General features: G+C 46.2%; 1 pseudogene; it reads left to right on the top strand.

Annotated features, from left to right (window-relative positions):
- Window positions 1-6,379: 6,379 nt before the first annotated feature.
- On the top strand, window positions 6,380-6,909 carry LOC136151555 (small ribosomal subunit protein uS13-like; annotated as a pseudogene).
- The last annotated feature ends 11,604 nt before the right edge of the window (window positions 6,910-18,513 follow it).

Below are 18,513 nucleotides of genomic sequence, written 5' to 3'. Positions count from 1 at the left end.
TTATAACAAGAAAAGGAACTAGCACAATTTGCCTAGGCGAAGAGAAAAGGAAGAGGCACGCCCAGCAGGAGACTAAGTGGAGTTCTCACCTGGGATCGCTTCAAGCGTAACAGTTTAACCACCTCCATGTAATATAGCTGCCATGGGTGTACCTTAGGAGCAGGGAAATGGGGGGGGGAGACGTTTTCCCATTTTCAGCACAAGGTGAAACAAGCCCATCGGCCTCTGCCCAAGGCGGGGAAATTGGGCTCACCGTCCATCTACACTTCCCAAGACTCTTAGTAGTTCATCCATCAAGATCTTAAATTAAACGCCTTCAACACGTCTCAGGGCATATGATTCATGTCATTTCTGATTCACTCAGGAATGATGTCTATCACATCCATTTCTTCCTTGGTATTTAACCCTATAACGACACACCTGAAAAACTAGAAGAGCCTAGAAGAGATTAGCACATTCCACGAGTGAAGGTTCAAAGGCAGAATAAATGTCTTCATTGACTTGTTTCATTTCAGTGAAAGAAAGTGAAAGTGAAAGCCACTCGGCTGTGTGCAACTCTTTGCCACCCCATAGACTCTACAGTCCATGGGATTCTCCAGGCCAAGATACTGGAGTGGGTAGCCTTTCCCTTCTCCAGGGCATCTTCCCAACCCAGGGATCAAACCCAGGTCTCCCATATTGCAGGCGAATTCTTTACCAGCTGAGCCACAAGGGAAGCTCAAGAATACTGCAGTGGGTAGCCTATCCCTTCTCCAGCGGATCTTCCCGACCCAGGAATTGAACAAAGAGGAGGCTATTTCAGTGGTTCAGTATTTTATTTTACCTTTCTGCATGTTCAAGACTTTACATCTTTTACAATATAAAGGCATAATGCCAGAAAATGTCTGATATTTTAATAGCTCAAATTCACATTAAAAGAATCTTGCTTGTGTTACTGGTTTCTTGGGCCCATCTTTCTAGAGATTTTTAGGGCAAGGCTGTTGACACTAAAGATAACAATTTATTGGAAAATCTTAAAACTGTCTTATCCGATGGTTTTTCAAAGCAATTACTGCTCTCATACCCTAGAGAATGACATTTGTGAAGAAAGTATTCATTATAAGGAAAACATTAAGGGGATCTGTTTTGTCATATAAGGCAAAGAAATTCAACTTCAAGGACTGAAACAATAAGGTGACAAATTTCTCTGAGAAAAGATCAAGGGTAGCCTTTGAAGAGTGCTAGAAATCAGATGAGATTCTGGAAAGTGAGATCAAAATGTAGCTCCAGATTTTACAAAAGATGATATTCTGAAAATTGTAGATCAGTGAATCTGACATCTTTCCCTGGCAAAATCCTAGAAAAGTAAACACAGGAGGGGAAAGTCTTGTGAACACAAGAAAAATAAGATAAGATTACAGCAAATCAGTAAGAGTTCAGTGAGACTACCCAAGAGATTTCATTTCCTTTTCATGTAAGATTTATCAGCCTAAGGAATATTTTCAACAACTAGACCTCAACTTTTTTAATTTTTGATAAAAATCTCTTTCACTAGCAAGGTGTTGATGGAGAAATATAAGCTGGATGATAATACAATCCCAGGTGAATCACACTTAGTCAAACAACGTTATGCAAGAATATTTGCTTCCTGTGGGTGGGTTGTCCTTGGATGTGCTTGAGGCTGGGGCTGTTGGCAAGCCTGTTTCTTCTGGGCTCAATATTACGGTCCAAGAAGAGGCTTCTCCGCTTAGCTCCTGTCTAGGTTGTCTCTGCCACCTCATCCTACTGAGATCAACTTAACATCAAAATGCCTGAGGATCTAATGCATTGATAATTATGACCCTGTAACGGGAAGGAAGCATATTATATTGACAGTGTAAAATGCTGATTAACATAAAGTATGCTCTTTTTTTGGGGGTGGGGGGGTTCAATCCCTGGGTTGGGAAGATTCCCCTGGTGAAGGGAAAGGCTACCCACTCCAGTATTCTGGCCTGGAGAATTCCATGGACTGTCCATGGGGTCGCAAAGAGCCAGACATGACTGAGTGATTTTCGCTTTCACTTTTCACTGTCACTTGGCCGGTATGATGTTGAAAGGCAACATTTTTGTGAGCTTCGGGAGTGCTCCATGACCAATTCTAGGCAATACAGACATTTACTAGGGCAGTCAGGATCTGAACAAAGGACAGTCACTGCAATTGGCAAAGCTGTCAGTGGATGCTGGTTACAAAGCAGACTGGAGGTGACAACCCAACGTGAGACAGCAACGAGCAGATGATCTGACACCCTGTAGATACTAAGATTGCAAAAATGACCAACGAGCATGAAAGAAAATAATCGGCACTTATTTGCATATAATTTCTTATATGTTTTATGATAATTAAGGTCAAAATGTACATAAATTCCCTTCGGTCTGTATATTTTCATCTCATGTATCCCTGGTTCTTTCCTGCTTCTGCTGAAGGAGATGAAGTTAATCCATTCTGTGAAAAAATAAAAACAAAAAACCCTCTCTTTGGCCCAGCCTAAGCCAGTGGCTCTCGGCTGTCACCCTGCACCACGGTGAAGTGTCTTGCTCCAACATCTCTGGTCTCATCTTCCTCTCTCCATCACCACCTTGACATTACAGTGTCAAGCAGAGTAGCAACACTCAAGCCAAAGATCTCCTTTACTGCTCAGAACAATCCTCATTTTGCAGATGATGACTCGGAAACACAGAGAGGATTTTAGTAACTAGGTCAAATCATCCAACTGGTAACAGGAATTCAAATCTGGTTGCAATGTTTTTAATCAGCCCCTGTGTGTTCTATGGTCCTCTTCCTCCTCAAATCAGAAAATCTGAAGCCTACTATCATTGGATGGCAAAGATCTGGACACCTGGCTCCCTCTGAGGATCCCACCAGAACATGAGGTCTCCCAGGAGACAGTGGAGACACAGAAGGCCCACTCAGTCATGCCCACCTCGTCCACTGCTGCCAACCCCAGGAGGCTGCTCAAGGCTGGAAGCTTGAGGCTCACATTATCCTGATTGTCCCTGAATCTGTAACTTCCAGTGTGAGGAGCCTGGCTCTTGGCATTCCAGCCTTGACTGACATATTCCTTCTACAGCTTATGAGCCCATAAGTGCAAGCACTGGAAACTCAGCCCAATTCTGATGCTGAGATGGGAGGTGACCTCAACCAAGTCCTCTCTTTCTCTCTCCTTACTGATAAACCTGTAACAATAGCCATCCATTTCCATGCCAGAGCATTTTGATTGGAAAATAATTGGAAAGTAATTTTTTGTCATAGAAAAAATAAAGACAAGGTGAAGAGCAATGGCATAATAGATTCTGATTATGTAAAGGGGAGATAAATATCTATAATACATAGTGTATAAATTAATAACATGAATGGCCATGGTGGAAAGACGGGATGAGGCAAGATGGGGAAAGAGCAGATGAGGAATGGAATAAGAGCGAAACATTTTTCATTGTATAACTTTTTCTGCTTTTTTTTTTTATCATGTAAGGAGGTTTATTGGGGCTTCCCTGGTACCTCAGTGGTAAAGAATCCATCTGCCAATGCAGGAGACCCGGGTTTGATCTCTGCGTTGGGAAGACCCCTCCAGTGAAGGGAGTGGCAACCCATTCCAGTATTCTTGCTTGGAAAATTCTAAAGACAGAGGAGCCTGGCGGATTACAGTCTATAGTGTTGCAAAAGAGTTGGACATGACTTGGGGGTAAAACAACTACAACAAAGGAGGCTTATTAGTTTTTCTTTTATCAATATAGATCTTATAACTTGTTATGGAGGTGAATGCTGGTTTATAATATTACATAAATTTCATGTGTATAGCATTCTATTTTGACTTCTGTACACACTACAGTTTCCATTTGTCACCATTCAATTCACCCCCTTCACCCATTTGACCCTGTGCCCACTCCATCTCTCTGGTACCCAGTATTTTGCTCTCTGTATATGTGCTTGTTTTGGTTTGGTTTGATTTATTCATTATATTTCACTTATGAGTGAAATCATACAGTATTTGTCTTTCTCCATCTGACTTATTTCACTTAGCATCATACCCTCAAGGTTCATCCATGTTATCACAAATAACAAGATTTCACCTTTTTTTAGTGGCTGAGTATTTTGTGTAATTTTTGATCCATTGGAATGTATCACCTATTCAAAAATCAAACACGCTGATTTCCAAGGTAAAGTATTATCGTCAGACATGTTAATATGATTTGCCTCTGGACAGAGAAACCAGAAGGCAAGAAGATGGTACACTGGTTTGCTAGGGCAGCTGTGGCAAAGTACCACAAACTGGAGGACTTAAAGCAACAGAAATTCATTCTCTTACAGCTCCGGAGGAGAGACGTCCAAAACCAAGCTCTCAGTAGGGACTTGCTCCCTCCAAAATGCTCAGTAGGTCCTTCCGTGCCTCTACCTAACTTCTGGCGGTGGCTGCTAGTCCTTGGCGCTCCCAGGTTTGCGGCTGCATCCTTCCATCCTCTGACTCTGCTATGATGTGGCTTCTCGCAGTCCGTGTCTGCATCCAAATTTCCCTCCTTCTATAAGTCACGGATCATATTGCCTTCAGGGACCATCATAGGCCAGGATGACCTCAGTGTAACGGATCACCTCTGCAATGATCCTATTTCCAAATAAGGTCACGTTCTGGGGTTAGAACGTCAATGTATCTTTTAGGGGGACAATGCACAACCCACAGCAGATAGACCAGGGGAAATTGTACCTCCCTTCTATTTCTTCACGCCATGTGCAAAAGAGACATACACAGCATGTAAAATTTCAAAGACTATCATCACAAACCCATTCACTGTTGGATAAAGGGTGTCCTCCCTTCGGGCTGTACTCTGAAACCCTTCTGTAGGAGAACTCTGCCTGTACTTGTGATCGCTTGGGGGCTGGGTTGTTGTGTTGGGTCTCTTTCCCAGCATGCTAAAAGTAAAAAATATGTGTTAGGGAAGCATATGCACATTTACACAAGACCTCAAAAGCCCTGATCTTTTCATGACCCTAGTGCAGTCAGAGTGGGACCCCACTGGCCCAGAGTCGTTTTAGTACAACTGGCCCAAAGCATTCTTCATTTTTGGTTTACATTCCTCTCCTATAAATACAGAAAGAGGAAAATATGTATCAACCAGGATCCCCCTCCCCAGCATTTATTAATTACCCAATAAAATCGAATGGCTTCATCATTAATTCAGATGATGCTCTTTCGCCTAGAAAGCCATAGGAAATTTCCGCTTCAGAAAGGCCACAGGCCACACAGCAACGGATATTTCAGCTGCGATATCCTGAAGGAGTTTGTTTGTCAAAATGAAAAAGGAGTTAAATTGTTTGCTGGCAACAATTCAGAGTTGTAGGACGTTGCAGGGAGATGGCAAGGCTATGAGCATTCTCTACTCACTGTAAATCCAACATGAAAACATAGGAGTTTCTTTGAAAAGATCTCCTACTAAATACAATAATCAGGGCCAATTTTCAAATGCAAAGAAATCCAATTAAGTCACACAGTTTCAGGAATATATCTTTTCTCAAAGTACAGTTGATCTTTGAACAACGAGGGGGATAGGGGAGCCCACAAATACAGAGTTGAAAATCACTATGTAACTGTACAATCAGCCCTTCTTATCCGTGGTTTCACATCCTTGGATTCAACCAACACAGACCACATGGTACATATTTATTGAGAAAAACAACTCTAAGTGGACCCGAGTTGTTCATAAGTCAACTATATCCAAGTCACTTTTTATTATTGCCCTGTGCTTAATAGGTTTCACACCAAAAGAGCTAAACCTTCATAAAATTTATCTTGTTAACCTGATTTTTTTTTTTGTTACTAATATATGCAAGGCTCTTTGTCAATCACTGTTAAGAACACAGGTGTAAAGAAAGCAGAGGAGACTTCCCTCCCTGGTGATCCAGTGGTTAAAACTTCACCTTCCAACGCAGGGGGTGCAGGTTTGATCCCTGGTCAGGGAGCTAGGATCTCACATGTCTTGCAGCCAAGAAAACAAAACCTAAAAAAAAAAAAAAAAAAAAAACAGAAGCAGGGGCTTCCCTGATGGACCAGTGGTTAAGAACCTGCCTGCCGGGGGGTGGGGGAAAAAGAAAAATAAAAAAGTATCTGCCTGCCAATGCCAATGCGGGGGATGTGGGCTCAATCTCTGGTCCAGGAAGACTCCACAGGCCTCTGGGCATCTAAGCCCATGAACGATACCTACTGAGCCCACGCCCTAGAGCCTGTGCTCTGCAACAGGAGAAGCCGTGCAATGAAAAGCCCATGCACTGCACCTAGAGAAAGCCTGAGGGCAGCCACAAAGACCAGAGCAGCCAAAGACAAATAAATGAAATCTTTTGAAAAACAGAATATCCTCTTCCACTGGAGGCCTACACGCCGCCGCTGGGGCCGCCGCCATGTCTCTAGCAATCCCTGAGAAGTTCCAGCTCATCTTGCGAATACTCAACACCAACCTCGATGGGCGGCGGAAAACTGCCTTTGCCATCACTGCAGTGAAGGGTGTGGGGCGAAGATATGCTCATGTGGTGCTGAGGAAAGCAGACCTCGACCTCACCAAGAGGGCAGGAGAGCTCCCGAGGACGAGGCGGAACGTGTGATCACCATCATGCAGAACCCACGCCAGTACAAGGTCCCAGACTGGTTCTTAAATAGACAGAAGGACGTGAAGGACGGAAAACACAGCCAGGTCCTGGCCAACGGTCTAGACAACAAGCTCCGTGGAGACCTGGAGCGATTGAAGAAGATCTGGGCCCGCAGGCGGCTGCGCCACTTCTGGGGACTTCGCGTCCGAGGCCAGCGCGCCAAGACCACAGGACGCCGTGGTCGCACTGTGGGTGTGTCCAAGGAGAAATAATGTGTGGGTGTTGTGTTAATAAATAGTTTATGCAGTTAAAAATAAATAAATAAATAAACAAAAACAGACTATTGTAACAAATTCAATGAAAGATTTTAACACGGTCCACAACAACAAAAAAAGTCTTTAAAAAATTTAAAAAGAAAAAGAAAGAAAGCATAGACCCTTTCCTCAATATGCTTGTCTTCCAGTGAAGGACAGAGGCAACTAACGGAACACAAAGTGGAATGAGAATATTCCTCATGTTTCATTAAACAGGCCTCACTCTACCTGAAGCACGCACAGCATAACATCAACTAACTTCTTTATAAAGATAGTAGTGTTAGTGTGAAAGTGTTAGTTGCTCAATCGTGTCCAACTCTTTGGGACCCCCTGGACTGTAGCCCACCAGGCTCCTCTGTCCACGAGACTCGCCAGGCGAGAATACTGGAGTGGGTTTCCGTTTCCTCCTCCAGGGATCATCCAGGGGATCTTCCCGGCCCATGGATGGAGCCCAGGTCTCCTGCATTGCAGGCAGATTCTTTACCATCTGAACCACCAGGGAAGCCCCACTAACATACAGGATGTTCAACAAACAATAACGATCATCATAGGTTCACAGCAAAGGGAGTTAAACAAAATTCAAGCAGGCTTAAATAAAGTTACAAGAATTATGCTATAAGAAGTTAGGAGACGAGACAATTGCTTCTGACTGGAGAGATCAGAGATGCTTTATGAGAATTTGTACCCCGGGACTTAAAGGATGAGAATTAGGATTAATTCTCATGAGAAAAAGGATGAGAAAAAGGCTTACTCCTGTTCCGAGTGGGAAGAATTCGGCATTGAAGGCTGAGCGAAGATCAGGCGGAGTCCTGTAAGGTCCCGACATATTCAAGGCCTGGCAAGGCTAGAGCGGCCAAAACGTGGGAAGCATTTAATGAACAAAAGCCTTGGAAAAGCAGTTTCAGGTTAGATCAAGGAAGATTTCACCTGCCAGGCTGAGTTTTAGAGGTTAATCTTTATAAAAGGGAACCCGTTGCAGTTTTGTGAAGAGGAGATTGATATAATTAGATCTACATTTAGGAATATAACTCTAGGCTACCATAAAATACTCAGCATTCATCCAGTGTGGCAGATGAACTAGGGTGAGGAAAAACTCTCCGTGAAGCTCTCAGAGGGGACGTCTCAGTGTTAGCTCATTCTCAGCCTAATTACAAAGCCACCTCACATCTTCAAAGCACTGTGATTTTTACAGTGTCCGTTATTTTATCTAAACCACCCAAGACTCCGATGAGCTGGAATAGTATCATGCCCATTTAATGTGCATGGAAATAAATGCTCATGCACATTAAATAGTTTGCCCACAGCTAAAAAATACGTCTGCTCCTCTGCTTTCAAACCCACTGCTCTTCAAGCTAAACCTCAGCCAGCTCCAGATATGTCCATCTTTATTTTACAATGAGGTTATTGACTCAAAGGTACCTCAGATAGTAGGTACGAAGATGGAAATATTTAGAGGTTTAAACACTAGTTTCCTTTAGATGAAACTGCCTCTCGGGTCACTCTCCTGTGTGAACATACACAGACACACACCCGAAACACTTTAACACTAAGATTTAAAGTGAAGCAAATGTTGGCAGTCGACTTTTAAACTTTTGAAAATAGTGTCATTAAAGGAGTAACAGCCACAATAACAAGGCGACAATGAAGCAGCCAATCCTACTGTGGTGTGAATGAGGAGAATTGTTCGCTCCGTTCCCTGAGGAATGTGGGTCAGCCTGCTCATGGCTCCCCTTCAGCCTCGTCTGAAGCGTTAACAAATGGCCTTTGTGTCCCCGTCTGTGTGACTGGACCCACAGCGGCTTCACACAAGAAGGGTTTCTATGGAAAGGCTCGTATCTACAGTAGCCACTGCTGACCCAGAGGGATGAAACGCGGTTTGGGAGGCGCTGGCCTGCCCCACCCGGCCCCTCCGGCTCGGCTGTCCGTCTGGGGAAGGCGCTGAGGCGGACCAGCTCTGCCCTTTGCTGGCAAGGAGTTCTGAGCCAGATCTTCTGCCAGCTCCCACTAACGTGTCCTGAGGACTACCCAGGATATCTCTGTGGGTGTTCAGTCAGCTCAGTTCAGTCGCTCAGTCGTGTCCGACTCTTTGCGACCCTATGGACCACAGCACACCAGGCCTCCCTGTTCATCACCAACTCCCGGAGTCCACCCAAACCCATGTCCATTGAGTCAGTGATGCCATCCAACCATCTCATATTGTGGGTGGTATGGCTTTTTATTTTATTTTCCAAACTTCCATGGAAGGGGAAACAGGAGGTTCTATTCCTCCTTTTAAATGAAGCCATTTCAGGTAAAGCTCTTTTGTGACCATTTTCAAACCCCCTACCCCCCTGGGCCACTGTCCTTTTCTCTCCCTTCATTCAATGGGCTCAGGAATCATCATTGTTTCTGCTCATTTGATTGTTAGGGTCCAGCTCTTCCTACATTTCCTAACTAGTCTTATGTTCTACTACTCAAATGTCTTTCTCCAGTGAAAAATTCTTTCCAAAATTCCTCCAAAAATCCCAGATATTGGGCCCAGTAATTTCTTAGGTTAAGCTTTGGGCAAGATATAGAAGTGGTAATTACAGTTAGCCCAAGGGATAAGAACTGCAAACCAAAAGAATAAATTACTTACAACCTTGTGAAGGGCTTGTATTGCTTTTTCTGTATATTAAAATTTGATATCTTAACCTGTGCATGAATGGAAGGAGTCATTCTTGCAAATTCAACAATCTTTTATTTGTAACTAATAACACAGTATATCATCTGTCCAAAACTTCTTGCTTCTCAGGATGTCGACATTGTATCTAGCAGCTTCTTCTTGCAGCAAGAAAACTGAGGGGCTATGTGTCCCCAGAGTTAACTAATTTTTGTTCCATGTGTCTGCAGAGTTAACTAATTTTTGAGGAAACAAGAGGAATAATAGAATTCACCTTTTTACTTTGAGACGGGGCAGGACAGGGCGGGCAAGTCTCTATACTAAGACACAAATCAGGAAAGCTTTCATCAGTAAAATAATGAGGACGTTTTGGACAAATTAACCAAACCAACAGCTGCTTTTTAGCTAAGTGAAAATGGCAGCCACAATTGCCAACTTGGTATTCTTAGATAGCCCCTGACTTTGTAAGGGAAATTCATCTATCCAGCCCAATGGTTATCAGTCCTTTTTTTTGTTTGTTTCATTATCACTTCCTCAAAGATGAAAAAATGTTGGACTTCAAGTCTATGTAACAAGGGAAATTAAATATAAAAGAATAAGCTTTAATTGAGTATTGCTGGTCTTGGAAGATCACAAACTAATGCAATAGCTAAAAACTTTTTGCCCCCCAAGAAACTTTTGCCCTTTTCAAGTCAATATCACCCCAACTGAGAATGCATGCTGTAGCCTACTGCCCGTATATCAAAATGATTAACTGACTCGGCCCGACTGTGTGCATAAATCTGTATTAAAGCTTCCCTCACTATTCTGTAGTATATTTTCATTCATCTGCCTCCCCACCAGCCTGGGAACTTCTCAATGGAATTTTTGAGTTTTCAGCAAAGACCTCAAAAGAGTTGAATAAATGAATGCACACATAAACGAATAAATGAAATATAAAGACTGGTTTTGAAAGTGTTAGCTGCTCAGTCATGTCTGACTCTTCGTGACCCCGTGGACTGGGGCCCACCAGGCTCCTCTGACCATGGGATTCTCCAGACAAGAATACTGGAGTGGATTGCCATGCCCTTCTCCAGGGGATCTTCCTGACCCAGGAATCAAACCCAGGTCTCCTGCATTGCAGGCAGATTCTTTACCACCTGAGCCACTAGGGAAGCTGGTTACTATGATCATTAAGAAGCTAGTATGTCCTTCACAGCTTTGCTTCTTTATGCCTCAACTAGCTGACCCAAGTTTCCAACAGTAAAGACATCTTCAGGTGTCACTCCAGACAAGGGACTCCTGTGAAAAGGTGCTAAAGGTTTTCAAACACCCATAAGGTCTTGCCCACTTTGTGGAGGATGACAGGTGCAATAGGCAATAGCAGAGACTTGATGTTCGTTTGATCTCTTTGTGACCATTTCTCTACCAGTCACAATAAGGTGTGGGAAGTAGCAATTATGTTGTCTGTTTACTCACTGAAATGAATACTTGACCTTTCTCACTGTTGTGCTGGATTGGCTTAAAGAGTGATGGCCAACGACAGGGCCAATGGCACAGGCAAGGCGGAGCAGGGGACCCTGCAATTAGGAGGAAGGATGTCCCTAGGGAAGACTGTGGAAAGTGGGCAGGGGGCCTCAGACCCCTTCCTGCCAGACCCTGAGATCCCCCAGGAGGCAGCAAGAGTCGTCAGGAAGAGCCGAGTCATCTCCCTAGTGTTTTCTCCACTTAACCAGCACATTAAACGTGACCCCATCCCCACCGGATCCATCACCACCTGCATCCCTCCAAACAAGCGCTCAGCCAAAGTTAAATCAATTTCGGTGAGTGTTGCTGCAGAGCAGCTTATTGGAGGTACTAGCTGGTATAGATCAGGACCAGCATAGACTGATAAAAAAACCTGCTGTATACTCATGCAGTGTTTTAACATTTTCACAGTGCTTTTAAATTTTATCTTCACCACACTGTGAACAATATAAAGCAGACAGGTATTAGTTCCATTTTATAGATAAGAAATTCAGTTTAGCCGCTCAGTCATGTCCGACTCTTTTGACCCCATGGACTGCAGCATGCCAGGCCTCCCTGTCCATCACCAACTCCCGGAGTTTACTCTAACTCATATCCATTGAGTCAGTAATGCTATCCAACCATCTCATCCTCTGTCATCCCCTTTTCCTCCCGCCTTCAATCTTTCCCAGCATCAGGGTCTTTTCCAATGAGTCAGTTCTTCACATCAGATGGTCAAAGTATTGGAGTTTCAGCTTCAGCATCAGTCCTTCCAATGAACACCCAGGACTGATCTCCTTTAGGATGGACTGGTTGGATCTCCTTGCAGTCCAAGGGACTCTCAAGAATCTTCTCCAACACCACAGTTCAAAAGCATCAGTTCTTCAGCACTCAGCTTTCTTTATAGTTCAACTCTCATATCCATACATGATTATTGGAAAAACCATAGCTTTGACTAGATGGACCCTTGTTGGCAAAGTAATGTCTCTGCTTTTTAATATGCTGTCTAGGTTGATGATAACTTTTCTTCCAAGGAGCAAGCATCTTTTAATTTCATGACTGCAGTCACCATCTGCAGTGATTTTGGAGCCAAAAAAAATAAAGTCTATCACTGTTTTCACTGCTTCCCCATCTATTTGACGTGAAGTGATGGGACCAAATGCCTTGATCTTAGTTTTCTGAATGTTGAGCTTTAAGCCAGCTTTTCACTCTCCTCTTTCACTTTCATCAGAAGGCTCTTCAATTCTTCTTTGCTTTCTGCCTTAAGGGTGGTGTCATCTGCTTATCTGAGGTTATTGTTATTTCTCCCAGCAATCTTGATTCCAGCTTGTGCTTCATCCAGCCCGGCATTTTACATGATGCACTCCACATATAAGTTAAATAAGCAAGGTGACAATATACAGCCTTGACATACTTCTTTCCTAATTTGAAACCAGTCTGTTTCTCCATGTCCAGTTCTAACTGTTGCTTCCTAACCTGCATACAGGTTTCTCAGGAGACAAGTCAGGTGGTCTGGTATTCCCATCTCGTTCAGAATTTTCCCCAGTTTGTTGTGATCCACATAGTCAAAGGCTTTGGCATAGTCAATAAAACAGAAGTAGATGTTTTTCTGGAACTCTCTTGCTTTTTCAATGATCCAGCGGATGTTGGCAATTTGATCTCTGGTTTCTCCGACTTTTCTAAATCCAGCTCAGTTCACATACTGTTGAAGCCTGGCTTGGAGGATTTTGAGCATTACTTTGCTAGCAAGTGAGATGAGTGCAATTGTGCAGTAGTTGGAACATTCTTTGGCATTGCCTTTCTTTGGGATTGGAATGAAAACTGACCTTTTCCAGTCCTGTGGCCACTGCTGAGTTTTCCAAATTTGCTGGGATGTTGAGTGCAGCACTCTCACCGCATCATCTTTTAGGATTTGAAACAGCTCAGCTAGAATTCCATCACCTCCACTAGCTTTGTTCATAGTGATGCTTCCTAAGGCCCACTTGACTTCACATTCCAGGATGTCTGGAACATTCCAATGAATATTCAGGACTGATTTCCTTTAGGATGGATTAGTTTGATCTCTTTGCAGCCCAAGGGACTCTCAACAGTCTTCTCCAACACCACCGTTCAAGAGCACCAATTCTTCAGCACTCAGCTTTCTTTATGGTACAACTCTCACATCCATACATGACCACTGGAAAAAACATAGCCTTGACTAGACAGACCTTAGATAGATAAGAAAGCTGAGGCCAAATGAGTTGCCCTTGATCATGATGGCTGGACTGTATACGGTGTATTCTCCATTCTAGTTCCAAAGGTTCCAGATTGGGCATTGCCAGGTACTCCCTGCTGGCCCAAGATTCACTACTTACACTCTCTCAACCTTGGTTCCCCTTTTTAAAAGTAAAACACTGACCATAAAACTTATCTCAAAGGGCTGTTGACAGTTTGAAGGAGGTGATGCCAATAAGGCACCCAACACAGTAACTGGCAAAAGATAAGGGCTTAAAAAAATAGAGTTATTAGTATTGGTAGTCATATTTAGAGGCCATGAAATATTAAGCAATGCATGCAAAGCCAAAATGTGTTGATTTCAGCAGCTCTCAAAGGGAACAGGAAAATATTCAAATTCTCCTAAGTATTTACAAAAAAAAAAAAAAAAAAAATTTCTCCATCAGAAATAAAGCCAGAAGACAAAACAATCTCATTGAATGAATATAAAACATGCACTTTCAAAACATATCCTTTAAAATGTTGTGTATATTATTCAGCATTAAAAGAAGGAAATCTTGGCATTTGGGACAACACAGATGAACCCAGAGGACATTACGCTAAGCGACATAAGCCAGACATGAAAGACAAACACAGCAAGAGCTCACCTATGTGTAGAGTTTAACACAGTTGAGGGCTTCCCTGGGGGCTCAGATGGCAAAGAATCCACCTGCCAACGAAGGAGACGCAGGTTCAATCGCTGGGTCAGGAAGATCCCCTGGAGTAGGGAATGGCTACCCTCTCCAGTATTCTTGCCTGGGAAATCCCATGACCAGAGGAGCCTGGGGGGCTATTGTCCATGGGGGTCACAAGGGTTCAACACAACTTAGCAACTAAACAACAAGAAGAAATACTTGGACCCATAGAAGCAGAGAGCTGAACGGTGGTTGCCAGAGGCTGAGGGGAGAGGCACTGGGGGAAAACAGGCTTCAGGATGAAAGGCTGGGTGAACAGCTGAGAGGGAAGAAGAGATGTTAGCTAAAGAATAAAGTTTCAATTATGCAAGATGAGCAGACTGGAGATCTAATGCACAGCAAGGTGACTACAGGTAACAATACTGAATTGCTCAGAGTGGAGATCTTAAGTATTGTCACCAAAAAGAAAACGAAAAAGGTAACAACGTGAGATGATAGATACATTAATTAGCTTGAGTGTGTTATCATTTCACAATGTACCATATATAACAACATCAAGTTATACACCTTAAATATATACAATTCCTATATGTCAATCAGGTAACAATAAAGCTGGGGGGGGGGGGACGGACATATCATTCATATAATGAATTTCAGCAGCTGACCTCATGTCTCTGAAAGAATCTGGAAGGTGGAAATTAAAATACCTTTCCAAAGTTAGATAGGAGACCATTTGTCCAGCCCTGTGAAATAACACATCTACAAAAACATCCCAAATCAAATGCAAGCTTCCTGAGTGGAGGGATTATGGTCTGTCTTGCTAGTTTTGCTGTGACCTCAGCGCCAAGAACAGTTCCCTCACGTAGTAAGTTATCAAAAAGAATTGTGTGTTGATATTGAAAATATTGAGTGCTTGAGCATCTCATATGTCATCAAGTAGATTATCCCTTGAGTTATTTAACTTTCTGTTACTGGTCCATCCGCTCATTCACTTACTCAGAACATGCCTACTGAACACCTGCCATGTACCAACCCCTGGGCTGGGTGCTAAGGGCAGAAATAGCAGAATAAGATCGCTGGCTCTAGGAACTCACCCTCTAGGAGCTTACAGTCTGCAGCGAAAAGAGGAAGAGAAAAGCAATGAGGTCCTGGGGGGGGGGGGGGCGGGGGTGGAAGATGGCAAAGATGCCTGGTCTCTTATCTTCTGGGCATCTCCACTGGGTTCAATTTTCAGCACAAAGTTTGAGGACATCTGAGTCAATAACAAGCATCCTGTTGCAAAAGAAAAGGAACAGAGGCGCTGGTTTTATTTTCATTCTGCTCCACCAGTTTCTGCACCTCCAGTTTTTGGCTGTCCAGAGAAACACCAGGGGCCAGGCCAGATCGGATACAGGGGCGCGAGGCTGGACCCCTGGACCGGGCCTCCGACCACAAGAGCCATAGGCCGCATTGTTGCTGCCGCTGCTGTTATTTTAATTATGATTGTACGTACCACCACCTTCCTTCCTCTGCCTCCCTTCGGCTGCAATGATGTATGTTACTTTTTGGTAACTGGATTTCATTAACATTTATGAACTCTCATAAAGTAGTAGAAAAAGCAATTTGTGTGGAAGAATTTTCCACCTCATTAAACAGTGTTCTTTTGGGGGTCAAGTTGATATTTTTTTTTGTTGGATTTTTTTTATAGGTCCTTTGTCCTTCCTTGAGCCCTGGGTGATGAAAGGAGAGCGGTCCACACTCGGCGGGGCTCGTGGGAGCTATAGAGGGCGCTAGAGCGAGCGCGGGCCCCGCGCGGGTTTCAGCCCGGCTCCGACTGCCCTCAGACCCTGGTGGCCGCTCTGGGCCGCTGTGGCCTTGGCCCTCCTCGGCCCGGTCGGACCCCGCTGCCGCCTGCGCTGCAGAGGAGCGGAGTGGTGTGGCCCGCGAAGGGGCGCGTGCGGTGGTCCCTGGGCCTCGAGGCTGCTTCCACCCGGGCGGAAGAGGCTGCTCCGGGCTTTCTCCCGGGCCGAGGTGCTCGGCATCCCAGCGCCTGGCAAGGACAGTCCCCAGCTCGGCTCTCGCCCTTCGACGGCCCCCACCCAAGCCGCCCGCCCTGGAAGCTGCAACGCAGGCCTGGGGAAGTGGGAGCAGAGACCCAGCAGGGCCGAGGGGGGGTGGGGCGGGGAGGGTACGTCTTTTTCAAGCCTTTCCCGGCCTTTCAACCTTAGCTGCATCTTCTAGCCACGGTCTTTTGGACCCAAAGAGCAGGCGTTTCTGCCCTCCTCCGCATCATTACCGCCCTCTGCCCCCAGACTGCAGGCCGAGCCGGCCTCCGTGCGCAGCGGGCCGCGGGGACTCCGGCACATCTCCGCCCGGCTGCAGGCGACGCCTTCATCCCCCCCACCCCCCAGTCGCCCCCCGCCCCAAATCCCTCACCCACCCTCCGGGCCTGGGCCCCCCGGGGCGAACCAGCAGGCGCGCGGGAGCCACGGCAGAGGGCCGACGGCGGGTGAGCCAAGCCCGCAAGAGGGACCTCCCCTGGGGCCTGGAAGCGGGGTATTTGGCAGCAATAGCGAGAGGCCTTGGTTAGGGAGGCGTTCGGTCCCAAGCTGGTCCAATAACCCGCCTGCGGGCCCGAGGGAAAGAAGTCAAAAGTCCTGGGCGGCCTTGACGCTTGGGGGAATAAAGCGGAGACCCCAAGACGCCGCAGCCTGAGGGCGCAGCCAAGTGACCCTGGAGCCAGGTGACAGGTGCTGGGGAAATGAACACCGCCTTGCTGCGCTCTAAGGGTAAAAATGGGAAACAGTGGTCCAAACTCAAGAATCTGTGTGTCTGCCTTGATTCAAAAACAACACCCTACTCTCCAAGAAACTGATTATTTGGCCCGTGAGATGTTTTTCTGCCAGACGGCTCCCAAATCAGATCTAATAAAAAGAGACCTCTAAGAGCGGTCAGCAGGTGACCCGGGCAGGGGCAGGGGCGACTCGGCCGTCCGGCCTCCGGAGAGGAGGTCGCAGGGCCGGTGTGGACCGGGTCGGTGTGGACCGGGTCCCGGAGCTTCTCGGATTTGCTGAGTCAGCTGCCGGCGCCGCGGGCTTGGCTGTTTTCAACCCAGGCGACTGTGCTTCGCTGACTGGTGTGTGTGACTTGGTGGTGTAATTATTGTTTTGTTTTCTAATATGTAATTACTCTTTGTCGTCGCTATTATGAATCCGCCGAGTCTGATTCGAGCGGCGAAATGGATGGAAGTTTGGGGTTAGGATTCGATGCGTGGGAAGTAGAGGCTTCTGCCTACGCAGAGGACGGGCGGCCCACGCCTCTCCTCCCCACCAGCCCAGCGGCGAAGGGGGCGCCTGGGGCTCCCTAAGTAACCAGAGGCCGCGAAGGTCGATCCCCAAAAGCCAGACCCTTCTCTCTGAACAGGAATTGCTGGGGCTTTTTCTCTCTCTCTTCGGCATGTTTATAAAGTAGATGATAGAGGCAGGGAGGAAAGGCGGAGGAGAGAAAAAGAAGACAGAAAAACAGATGAGCTGGAGAGTTGAGAACAGGAAGGGGGGGTTGATTTAGAGAGCTACGAGAAGAGGAAGAGTAGAGAGGAAAGTGTGGGGGAGAGGGAGGAGGGGAGATACTCAAAGATGCTTGCTTATATTCACATATTCCGTTCTTAGACTTGAAATTCTGGAAAGTTCTCTACTTTTCCCTCGTATTTACCTGCTTTAGTAACCCTCCTCCACCACCAGTGGCCGCTGAGTCCCACACTAACCGCCCCCACCCTTGCCCCTCTGCCCCGAGCCAGGCCCGCAGGGTCCTATCCCACCCCCACCCCACCCGACGGGGCGACCGCTCGCGCGTCCCCAAAGGTGCACCCATCCGAGGCCCTGAAAGTGCCAGAACAAAGAGCTGCCTCTATGAGAGCCTCCCTGGGCTCTGCCCGCGGACTCAGACCTCAGGGCTCAGCGCGGCGGCGAAGACCCCAGACCACTTCGCGAGCGGAAGTTCGCGGCTGGCCTGGGTGGGCACCGCGGCCCGGCCGGCCGGCCCTGCCCACCGCGCTCTGAGGCCTGCGTGGCACGCGGTGCGCAGCCGTCAGCCTTGCGGAGGGACCTGCTGCCCTATGCCGGCGAGTGGGTCCCCCGGCCGAGGAGAGCGATCCATTCTCTCTAACCATTTACCGGAGAGCTGTCAGGTTAGCGCTGCCTCCTTGGCCGCCCAGAGAAGAAGGTGTTAAAATTCTTTGCCCCGGAGTCTCCCCAGACCCAAATACACCGCACAGTGGCTTGGGCGGCGCGAACCGCCGATCCCTAACCTCGGCCACCTTCTCCCATTGAAATATGCACATCGCTCTTCAATAATTTAGACACCTGGGAGACTGGACAAGGATAATTTTTTTTCCAAACACACGAGCATCCGGGTTGCCATCAATCATGCTTTGTTTCATGTGAGATGGGCTTTGTGTGTTTAGCTGCCCGGCTCCATCCTATTTGCATGTGGCTGTTTAATGGGCATTTATCTGAGCTTTGAAGATCTGCTTAAAAATCTAAACCCAGAGAAGGGTGGAGGGGCGCCCCCCTCTCTCCGTGGCTCGGGGGGACTTGCCTCTGGGGCCTCATCCTTTGA

Source organism: Muntiacus reevesi, chromosome 20 (assembly GCF_963930625.1).
Source record: "Muntiacus reevesi chromosome 20, mMunRee1.1, whole genome shotgun sequence".
Classification (NCBI taxonomy): Eukaryota; Metazoa; Chordata; class Mammalia; order Artiodactyla; family Cervidae; genus Muntiacus; species Muntiacus reevesi.
The sequence above is the reverse complement of the archived record's forward strand: the minus strand, read 5'-3'. Positions and strand labels throughout refer to the sequence as shown.